The sequence below is a fragment of the Micropterus dolomieu genome, linkage group LG07, assembly GCF_021292245.1.
Source record: "Micropterus dolomieu isolate WLL.071019.BEF.003 ecotype Adirondacks linkage group LG07, ASM2129224v1, whole genome shotgun sequence".
NCBI classification, from domain to species: domain Eukaryota; kingdom Metazoa; phylum Chordata; class Actinopteri; order Centrarchiformes; family Centrarchidae; genus Micropterus; species Micropterus dolomieu.
Genome location: NC_060156.1, coordinates 21,342,804 through 21,354,536, shown reverse-complemented (window position 1 = coordinate 21,354,536; position 11,733 = coordinate 21,342,804). Strand labels below are relative to the sequence as shown.

Here is an 11,733-nt window from a genome sequence, read left to right as displayed (position 1 = left end):
GTGTGCCTCATTACCACCTGCCTGTTAAACTCACAGACATGCATCCATGCAGGGACACACACAAACAAGTAAACATGCACACACGCACTTGTGAGCACACTGCAGGTGCTGCCAGATTGAAGTCAGGTGTTGGCTTGTTAACTGTTGGATAGTGAAAAATAGCTGTGTGTGTGTGTGTGTGTGTGTGCGCAAGTGTGCATGTGTGTGCATACACATGATCACTGCATCATGTAACATTAGTCAAAACTGATCAACAGACATTGCTTATGGCAGTTTGCCTCATGTTGTAGGTACTGGTCATTATTTTTAATACTGAATTTGGTCCAATTTATGCTACAGTCACTTGAGATGGGAATTGTCGCTGGCATCACTTGTACCAGGAACTTTTAGACTTTTATTGATGTTTTTATTATTTATGCCAATATTTTTGTGTGACAGCTATCCTTACTTTAGTAAAAAAAAGCATCATAGTACAACAGAAGTAATCCATGAATAATTGTTAATTTATTTATTTAATGAGGTAAAAGATAAACAAGCATTTACTTTGCTGTCAGACAGCCATATCATTTGAAACAAAAATTTTCCAACCGCAGAACTTCCTACGCAAAAATGCAACTTGGCAGTGTATTGGTACTGTATTATGCCGCTGAGTGTGCACACACTCACACATGGGTGACAATGTTTTGCTTTAATTAAGTTATAGCATAAGTGGACATGGTGCAGCTGAACAAAGTAGCATGTTTAGTGAGAAACTGACTAGTTACAACATTGACGTTGGTGTTAACTATACAGTACAAGAAGTAACTTACATTTTTCTGTTACAACAAGCTGCTGTGTTTTTAGGCAAAATAAAGTATATGCTTAAAACTACACTTTGGCTGTAGTACTTGCTACAACTGGCACACATACATTATAGTATGCACACACACACACACACACACACACACACAAATTTCTCTCTTAATTGCCCCTGTAGAGTGCCCCATTTTGACCCAGCCTCCATTAAAAAAACAATAATGTCACATTCCAGACGATGCCACCCTATGCTGTTCACTGTGCCGCCTGTGCTGCAAACAAAAGCCTCCTCTCTGTCAGCAGGCACAAAACTGGGTGCAGCTGCCACTGCCGTTTCTTCACTTTACTGGCAAGGCCCAAACTTCTCAACAACATCGATTTACTGGGGAATACAGACACTATTTTCCTCCATGACAGACCCTCTCCCCTTCCATTTCTCACATCCCTCTCTGTCCTCCCTGTGCTCCTTGTTGGGATTACAGTTTCTGAGCTGAGTCTGTTTGACTCTGCCATGGTAGCAGAGTCATTCTCCTTCTCGTTGATTCTTGGTTGTTTTTTTATACTCTCAGGCATTCACTCTCAGCCCTCTGTTGAGTGAACAGCACCATGGCAGTACTGGTGTTTAAAGATTTCTATCTGTCTCAGTTGCATGCTCGCTGTGTTTTCCTCTTTTTTTCTGTTCCTCCAGGTGACTGTTATGCAGGCAAGGGTATCAGGGAAGCAGATGGTTTAAAAAAAAGAGTTAGAAAGTGTGGAAGAAAAACAAATATGTGGTGAAGGGATGGAACAACAAGACATCATACCTACCTAACTATCAAAAATTAGTTTGATGAATATTTTTACATCTTCTGGCTATGGTTTCACATTCCATGTGGATAGTAGAAAGTTGAGATACACCCAGCAAACACGGGGAGAGAAAGGGGGGTACAAAATGCAATGGAAAGTCAGAATTGAACCAGTATGATATAAAAACTTTAGAGGTACAACAAATGAAATAACCTGATGAAGAGTTCAAGTTTGTTTGAACAAGTGCAGCCTCAATCCAGGAACATGCATTAAAAACTACGTAGGGGACTGATGAGAGCATCCACAGTGACATGTCTGCCTTCGGTTCGGACCCAGAGTTAAGGATCATCAACCTGAAGCACCTGTTAGTCTCAGATTTAATTAGGAAAGAAAGGAGTTAGCTCTCTTGCGCCTGCATTGAACGACAGGTCACTCCCATAAGAATCCCTCAAATTCATGCTATGTGGGGAGCTGTGTTAGAAGTGGCTGATAAAGGAGCATGTGTGGCATTCAACATGTAAGCATACGTGTGTGTGTGTGTGTGTCCACTCCAGGGTGCTCCAAACTTTGAGGACAGCCCCTCCAGAAAACACAGGCCTGGCCCTCCAAACTCAAAGGACGAGCTCCATTCACCGCCTGGCAACGGGACTGAGAAATGGAGAAGAGATGGGCAGAACGGAATGGGTGGGCAGTAAATTATCAGCTTTTAGAGGGGAAGACACGATATTTATTTATAGCATTCAGCCAGGGCACTCAGGGAGGGTTGAAATGGAATGGGGGTGCACGCCTTTTGCAAAGGGCATCCTAGGTGGTCAGCACTGACCTGCACTAACCCCTTGTATCCTGTCTTATTCTCCCACCCTTCACACTTGTCTTGTGCCCAAAGCTCCCGAGACCTCCCTGGTAATTAGGGAACGAGTCACACCCACTCCCTGCCCCCAAAGGCAGTAAATTTTCCTCCTTCTCTCGGCCTTGTGACACACACACTCACACATGCTCAGAATTGAGGCTTCAAGACACCATTCAGCCTGATCCCTACTTTCTCTATCCCCCACTCTACATTTTATCACCACCCCTTGTTTTGTTTTGCTGTCTCAATCCATCAATCTTCCCATTAGGCCTCCATATTACGGAAACCATGGGGAACGCCCCCTTTACACCAGCCCTTCAAATCCGTCTTCCTCTCTGCACCTCCCTGAGCCTCCTCCACTTTCTGCTGACTCCGTCTTTCCCTCCATCCTTCAAACCAGCCTCATTAGTCCTACCTGTTGCTTTGAAATGGTCATACTCTCCCTTGTCCTGTGTCCATCTCCTCCAGGTTTCTGCTGATTCACCTTCAACTCAAGGTTTACATCATGTCCTGGGGCAAGGGAAGAAAAGATGGAGATGTACAGAGAGAGAAGAATTAGTATTAGGGATGCTGTGGGTGGATGGTGGTGGGGGTAGCAGCACTTTGGGTGGTATGTTTCCTGCGAGGGTGGGACACAATGTCCCCAGTGTTCAGGCAGGCCCACAGGAGCTTGTTTTACAACAGGGGAGGGGCTGCCATCAATAGCCAGATGATGTGAACCACCCTGAGCCGATTCACAGTGACAAACAGCCCCCCTCCATGCAGACCCCCACCTTCTCCTCCTCCTCCTCCTCCTCCTCCTCTTTTCTGCTTTCTCCCATCGCCTCCCTCCTTCCTCCACCCATTCTGTTCTGTTAGACCAAAACCAGGGCAGCAGAGAGTGTGCAACAGCACCACAGCTCAATGGACTGGAAGTAAGGGTACACACACACATACTCAAAATTTCTCACATACATAATGGGCATACATTCATACACTCACATGCACTGACACACACAGGAACAGACCCTTTCTGTCCTTCTTCTCTTAATGACGCCTCAAGCATCTTGCTGGAACATGAATTGGTATTAGTTTAATTAAACCAGCGTGGCCCTTATTTGTGTCCCTCTCTTCATTCTCAAAAAAGCAAACTGGCTTGATGACAGCATAATTGCTGAAGAATTGAAAGAGAGCTAGTGTGTCGAGTTGCCAAGTGCCCCCCACTCACCCACCCATTTCTCCAGCTCCATGGGCCGCGTGGCCCTGCTTTGGAGACCTGTCCATTTTCTCATCCCCAAAGTCTGTTAACGTCTGCTCAGTCTATGCCATTCAAAAGGCCTACTCTGCCTGTGCATCAAGTCCTTGTTCTTAAAAGGGAAAAGCAGTGTTTGTCAGTGCCTTTCATATCTTTGACCTGCCACTTCTATGATTATCTGGTTAACGTTTGGTTAATAAAACTACTTGGTGAAGGTCAGGGAAACATCACCATCAAGGTTAAAACACAATATGTTGATTGTTGGTAGGAGAGGGACACCTAGGATGCCTGATGAAGGTCCATGACCAAAATGGTCATAGTATTGTCTCTCCAATTAGTGCTGACAGTTTGGGGGAATTCAGCTCTTGCTGTCAGAAGATGGGACATGAAAATTAAGTTTATGATGTCAAGGTCATCCAGTTTGCATAACAACCATCCCCCTGAACCTCCCCTAAGAGTTTCTGCTCCTTTTCTGTTACACGCTACTTGGCCATTGTTCTGGAGACATAATTATTTGTATCGCTACATGAGGTCATTCATATGGAAAATATAAATAAAATTCATCCCAAGTGTTTGAACAAACAACCAATGCTATACTTTTTTGATGAAACAGTCTTGCATGCGAGAAATTTCCATAGTTTTGACCATTATTCCTTTTGGTTATGAAACCATTTTAATTGCTACAATCATAAGCGGTCAGAAAATAAAAGATTAATTCAGTTTACAGTATTTATCCATCATCCATTCATCCACCCCCTGTACTTGTCTTGTTGAGGGTTGTGTAAGTTTGTAAATTATACTGAAAGTTAAAGTTAAAGTTATTACCCAAAATGTCAATTTTAAATGTCCATTAGATCTCAGAGAGCTACTTATTGGTTTAACTTTGACCTATGCTTACTGTTTTTGTGTGCTTACAGCTTTTCAAGACAACATCTGATAATAGTGGACTTCCATTATAATGCACTTCCAAGTGAGGTTTAAAAAAAAGAAAAAAGACCAACCATTTGTTTTGCTGCTACTCCATTTAGTTTGATGAGTATTGTGTTTTCATAACTGATGAAAATCAAAACAGCCAGCTCTAATTGAGACCCTGGATCGAGTCATTATTTCATTCCTGAGTCAGTCCTCTGACAGAAATATATTAATGATTAATTAATCTGTCTTGAATGTTTGGTCACAATGACATTCAACATGAGCTATAGAGGGAAACACAAAGTTGCCTTCCTAACATTGCTGCACAGAAATCTCAAACTATGACTGTATAGTTGAACCTATCTCAATTTTCCCTTTATTCTGCCTTTTGAAATAAAATATTTTTAATGAATAATTTATTCAAGTTTTTAGAAAGTTGAATTTTCACTTTAGGGATGGGAAACACCAGTTGACCTTACCATAGTAACTACTACTTCCAGAGTGATGACAGCTGGTTAGCAGTGGGGTGGTAATAAAGTAGTCTGCCCCTTTGTTAGGGATGATGGGCTGTGTGTGTGATGGGATCAGGAGGCTGGCAGTGAGAGTGAAGGAATGTAACCCAGCCTCTCAGTCCCTCCATATGACGCTAATTGCAGCAGAACGGGGATGGCCTGGTCTGCTTGTGTACACCATTGTTATTCCTCAGCCTATTGTCTCTGGCCTTCTGACAATCGCCATCTGAATGAGAGCCTGTTAAGCCTGGCAGATCCCCATCATTTGACCTTTTACACCCATTGTGATGCAGCACTGAGGATACTGTAGGGCTATCAGTGACTTTAAGCTGGACCATGGCCTCATCCACAATAACACAGATACATTTTCTTTTTGTTTAGGCTTTCCAGCCACACAAAGCATGCATGTTCCACCTTTGAAAAATCTCCAGATTGGATAGATTTGAAAACGGCACTTATAAATTTTAGACTCTTATTTTACTGAGGAAGCAAAGAGAAATTTCTTACTGTTCTCCACAGAAGTCACTACAACCCAATGGACAACTTTCTTGAGCCACTGATGTTAAATACAAGTGACGTGAATATAACAATGTGATATTGATGTATGCATCCGTGGATAAGACTCTTAGCTTTTTGGTAATTTGGTCATTGTAGTCATTTTAAAAAAGAATCTCCTGTTGTAACAATAATAAACGTACAATGCATGGTATATAATTGAATCCTTCAAAGCAGTTTGCTAGTCCAACAACGTTACAAATCTGTGAAAACGTTCAACCACATCTAATTCATTGCAACCATCTGATGAAAAATAGTGCATTTGTTTTAATTTAGGCACACCTTAAGGGTTATGCATCTCTTTAGGTGTACGATGTAAGAACACCACATAAGCCCAAGAATTGCAAGAATTACCTGGGATCTAATCACTTTTTTTTTTAAATTGCAATTTCCTGACCACAAAAATAGACATACAAAATCAGGGATCGAAGACAGTTGCAGGTGACAGAATGGAGTAAACTTGCTGAAAACAAATGTATCCATTTAACCCTACTGCAGACCAGATGGTGGTGCTAAAGCAATTTTGTTGTGTTGTGTGCCAACCAAAATGGGAGGAAGAAGAAGAGGTTCTGCGTAGACAGTGAGCTTTTAGAGCAACCTAAAAATGTCAGTGTGGATGGAAGCTCGTCTGACATATAATTAGTATTTTCAAATAATATGGATACAGACTGAGGGGGACAAACACCCCTAACTAAACCTAATGCAGTCTAATACAACAGTATTAAATAAATCATCCCTTCATGAAGGTTTTAATGTCAAGTAATTCAGTTTTTTCTTTTAGAGAGGTGTTGATTCATCTCTAGATCACTTTCAGATCACCAAAATAACAGAAACACCTGCCAGTATAACCCAAAACCAAAAATAATTTGTCTTTTGATCTCCCTATCATAGCACTATGTCTATAGTAGCTTTCATCTTTCCAGTGTAAACTGCTTGTTGTGTGACACAAACATGTCTTGAAATAAAACAGGGGCCAAATCAGATTATAAATCAGATGATTGCAAGGATTAGTTCATTCATTTTGATGCACAATAGTTTCCATTTAAGATTGGCACAATTTTAAAAAAAGTTGGAGAAAAAGTAAGTAGATTATTATGTGGTTCAATTGTTACTTTTATTTGAAACCATGGAAACAAAGGCAATATTTCCACAGTGTCATTATATAAATGTATAAAAGTATATATATATTTATAAATATACTTTCTAAACATCTTTAAAAAAATACTTTCAACAGTCACCATCTTTTCCCTGTAGACCATTGACATCAACACTCCAGTGAACATGACACTTTTTTGTCACCACAAGTTTGGTCACGGACGTACTATAGACTCAAACTGCCAGCTGGCCTGCTTTGGGCTGTGCAGAGCTCAGTCTAGTCTCTGTCTCCCTAAAACAAGCATCTGGAGGCCCAGGGAGTGAATACAAGTGTGAATATATTCATCCTCATGCTGCTTTGTTAAATCTCTGGGCGTAAAGCCGTTGTACCCCCGTGCCCTCCTGGGTGACCCCCAAGGATCAGAGACCAGGTTGTCGAAACATTTGTAACATTTGGCCAAAGCAAATCTCAGGCTGCCTGTTGAATTGAAGCTCAGACCAAAGAGGAGTGAAAAAAAAATCCCCCTGGAACCCTCAAAACACTTCTTACACTGGACCAGGACCCCCCTCTCGTTCCTTATCCCTCACACACACTGAGCATGGAGGCTCAACCCCTCACAACCTCCAGCAAATCCCCTTTATCTTTTCCCAGCCAGATGGGGCCGCTGGAATAATAGCCGAAGCCCAATGAGTTCCATTCAATTTGTCATGCCGTCTAAAGGAGCTTGTAAGCTTCCCATTTGCAGTTATGTTATAGTAACCATGGGAGGCTCTGCAGTGTTAGGACTTAATTACCTCCTAATAGCTGTTGTGGAGATAAAGCCCCCAGCCAGCATAACGTAACACTGTCCAGCCCCTGAGACTCAGAGGCCTGATGTCTCCCCTTCTCGCCAGGATCCACATGGTTCATCATGTGTTAGATGGCCTGTGCCTGCCTACTTTAGTGACTTCTTCACCTCCCACATACCTGTACAGAGAAAGTTTAGCAGATTAACCACCAGGTTGATCAGACTTTTCCAGTCAGAGACCTTGGAAGAACTCCACTGATGATCTCAGGTTTGGCAGAGCTGTAACTTTAAATTACATTTTTGAGAGTATTTTTAAAGGACAACATCAGATTGCAATTTCCTTTTGTGCCTTCATGTGTACTAGTCTGTCCCTAATTTCTGTTTTTGGCCACCAAGCTGTATCTTGGTCTGTCCACGACTTTGGTCCAGACTGAAATCTCTCAACAACTACGCTGTTGGGTGGATTCCCATGAAATATGGTACAGACATTCATGGCCTCCACAGGATAAAGCCTACTGACTTTGACGATCCTCTGACTTGTCCTCTAGCACCACCATAAGGTTCATATTCATGGTTTTGAGGGAAATACTTCAACAACTATAGGAATGGATCAGCATGAAATTTTGTCCCCCTCAGAGATCCCTTATTATTTCATCTGGTGCCGTCATAGATTAAAATTGCAGTTTGTCCAATACTTTAGTTAATGACCAAACACCTTCAAAACTAATGACATTCCCATTAGCCTCAGCTATTCTTTGTGTTCAGTGCTAATTAGCAAATGTTAGCATGCTAGCACACTGAACTAAGATGGTGAACATGCTAAACATTATATCTGCTACCGTCAGCATGTTAACATTGTCACTGTGAGCATGGTGACGTTAGCAATTACCTCAAACCCTTAAGCTGATGATACTCGGGGCAACTTTTTGAGCAATGTTGCTGGGCAATCTTGTTAGTGGCAAGTCCGACTATGTTTTGAACGGATAGAGGCTGTGCGGGGCGGGTGGTGGAGTGGTGAGGGAAGGGGATTACGGCAGTAATCTTTATTCATTACCATTGACGGCAACGTTGCCCTGCACGATTGCTCTAAAAGTTGCTCCGTGTATCATCAGCTTTACTGTACTTAAGCACAGCCGCACAGAGGTGCACAGCATGGCAGTAGATGATATGTCTTGTTTACCTTTGCTTTCCATGCTTTTTTGCATGGAGTCAGTTTATTTTACTTGGGTTTACAAATTGTGAGTGAAACGTTGTGATTTATTAGCATCCAAGTAATCATGGTCTGATGACACATCGTTGACGGCTGTTCTATAATATTTGCTTTTTTATTGTTTTGGGTTTTTTGATATAACTATTGACACTGCTAATTGTGTTAACTTTTTGACTGTTATTTTTTGATTGAATTTGTTTACTTAAACGAGTTTGCTGAATTTGACTTGGAACACGAGCAAACCACACAGGAAAAAAAATGAGAGAGTTTCACGATTAGAATATGAAAATGTTCTTGCATGAGGCCCATTGATTCTGAACATACAGACATGACACCCAAGTAGCTGTTTGGGCCAAAACGTTATTGACTGGCCAAGTCAGTCACACCTTAATCCAACTGATCATCTTTTTCACCCGGAGAAGACCAGGGGCAAGTTCACTTTCAAAAAGATTTGCACTGGTTTGCTGTGGTTTCCGTGTTGAACGGCATGCATCAAATTTTAAACAAGATTACATTATCTGTTACTATAACAACAGTTACACCAGAAGAGAGGGTAGAGAAACAGACCTTCAAGCTTTATATCTCTCTGGGCTCAGAGAAGAAATTGTACTCACTGCTTTCCTTTAGTTCATTCTTTTCAAGTTATCTCATGTTTATTATGATAAACTCTGATGATTGTGTTAATTATTGCACCACTTTGGTCACCGTTCTCTCATTGAACGATTGAATGAGGTCCTATGGTGGCTGCTTTTGACTGATAATCCTAAATATTTGTTTTCTGAGAATGACAGAAGTACATAACTGTATTTTTTTTTTTGTCTTTTCCTGCGTTTGAACTTGAAACTTGAGGCACATGAGTTATCTGAATGTGTAGACTTGGTAAGAAACATGCATACATTATGACAATATATCCCACAAATGATATACTTGTCGGCTAATAAAAGCTATGATTCTGACGTGACTTGAAAGAGACAGGATGTAAACTCAGGACAATGGTATAATGAAACTTTTTTGTAATTTTCCTCCACTTCCTGTACTGGCACTTAACTTTGTCATTGAGTTTACAGTGAATCGCTGCTGAAGGAGAGCTGAATATGAATCTAACTAGGAGACAACGTTACACACACACACACACAGAGTAACAGCAGTGGTGGCGGCAGACGGCGTCTCACGTTCCTCACTACAGATTTCAACAAAAGCGAGAATTTTGCTTCATTTCGTTCCAAGATTTCGCAGAGAAAGGGATCGAGGGGGAGAGCCAGGACATTATTCATGTCTTTCAGTTCATTTGGCCTCAGCCGGTCAGCTCCCCAGACAGAAAGAGAAACCTTCTCTCATGTTTTTCCACCCTCCTCTCTTTTCTACTTTTTTTGTTCCCTTTCTTTTTTATTTTGGAGGAAGATTAGCAGGATTAAGTATGGCTCACATATGCTCCTCCTCACTATTGGTATTCACCACGGCACTGGGCCTACCGCCACCCAGACTGATGGACAGAGACAGGGAGAAAGACGGAGAAAGGTGTAGTTGGTAAGAGTCAAAGTTGGAAGGGAAGAGGAAATGATAACAACGCCCATATCCACATACTTTGGTTTAGGGCTGTTTTTTCCAGGTTAAACCTAATACCACAACATATTTTCAATATGTTTCAATATCAGCTTCCAAAGTGGAGTCCACAGTTTGTGTTTGGTTCTTTCCTGTTTCCACATGACAATGCCCTTGTGCCCAAAGCCGGGTCCATAACGAAATGGTGTTCCCAGTTTGGTGTGGAAGAACTTGACAGGCCTGCACAGAGCACTGACCTAAACCCCAACCAACACCTGGAATGCTGACTGCGAGCCAGGCCTTATCACCCCACCTCAGTGCTGAACCTCTCTAAAGCTCTTGTGGCTGAATGGGAACAAATCCCCACAGTCAGGTATAAAATCTGGTGCAAAGCCTGAAACCAGAAAACTGAATGCTCATGGTGTAGGAATTACATGGGTGTATTTTTTGGGGAGATACATTTAAATATTATAGTATATAATTATATTATATAATTATATAATCTTTTACATTTTATTCAGGAGATGTATTGGCCTGGCACAAGTCACACACTTGTTTCTATGATATGTAACTGTATCTCTCTTAGCATTTTATTTTTACTTTATTTGTTGATTGTTTTTTTTGTTTTTAATAAATGTATTTATTTGTCGAATTTATTTCCAGTGCAGCATTACTGTCTAGCAATCTGTCTAGAAATATTTCTGACCAAATGTGATGTAACTATACTGCAAACTGCTGGTTGGAGGGGTGAAATGCACTTTCTAGCAAAGCACTGTTGCCATTTTAAACATAAAATGCTAGCCAACATCAGCTTTGTTTAAAAAATAATGTCATAGCACAAACACATGGATCTCAGTTGAGTGATAATAACTGCGGTCAAATGACTGAAACATCATAATTTTCAGAAAGGTTATGGAAATTTAGACCTACTCCTTTTTTTCTTGTGTTAATACAATGGGTAAAAGTAGCATTGCATAGATTGGGTTTGAGATGTATTTTTGAATATAATCTATTTGCAGTTTCCTCAAGTCTTTTAAAAATGGAATAAGAGCTGTGAAAATTTGACAACTCTGCTGCAATGATTGGACCTAAAAATGAGTTGTCATAAAAGGTTGAGAAACTGTGGTTTAAGGTGAGTAGATTTATTAATATTTCTGAGACAGCCTGTGAGGGTTCAAACAGCCACAAATCATCCATAATTCCTGATGTCAATCATTTCACTAGCTAATAAACTGACTTTAAAAATAGTCCTAATGATTCATAAAATGTGAGAGAAACCCAGCAGTAGCCTGTAGTCTGACTGTGGGTCTTGCGCAACAGTGAGACTGTGGGAATGAAGGAATGACACGTTAACCGCCTTCTCTAGCCTACCATAATCTTATTGAACGGGAGTTAACATGCAAAGTGTGTGTGTGTGTGTGTGTGTGTGTGGGGGGGGGGGGGGGGGTATCACA

General features: G+C 41.2%; 1 long non-coding RNA gene across 1 annotated transcript in view; it reads right to left on the bottom strand.

The window, feature by feature from the left end:
• Positions 1–673: 673 nt before the first annotated feature.
• Positions 674–11,733, bottom strand: part of LOC123973989 — an 11,279-nt gene continuing 219 nt past the window's right edge. Inside the window, exons 2-6 of the long non-coding RNA XR_006825747.1 lie at positions 2,847–2,941; positions 2,109–2,229; positions 1,795–1,943; positions 1,603–1,647; positions 674–1,487 (exon numbers count right to left, since the gene is read on the bottom strand). This is a non-coding gene — a long non-coding RNA (uncharacterized LOC123973989). The remainder of the gene's footprint in view (positions 1,488–1,602; positions 1,648–1,794; positions 1,944–2,108; positions 2,230–2,846; positions 2,942–11,733) is intronic.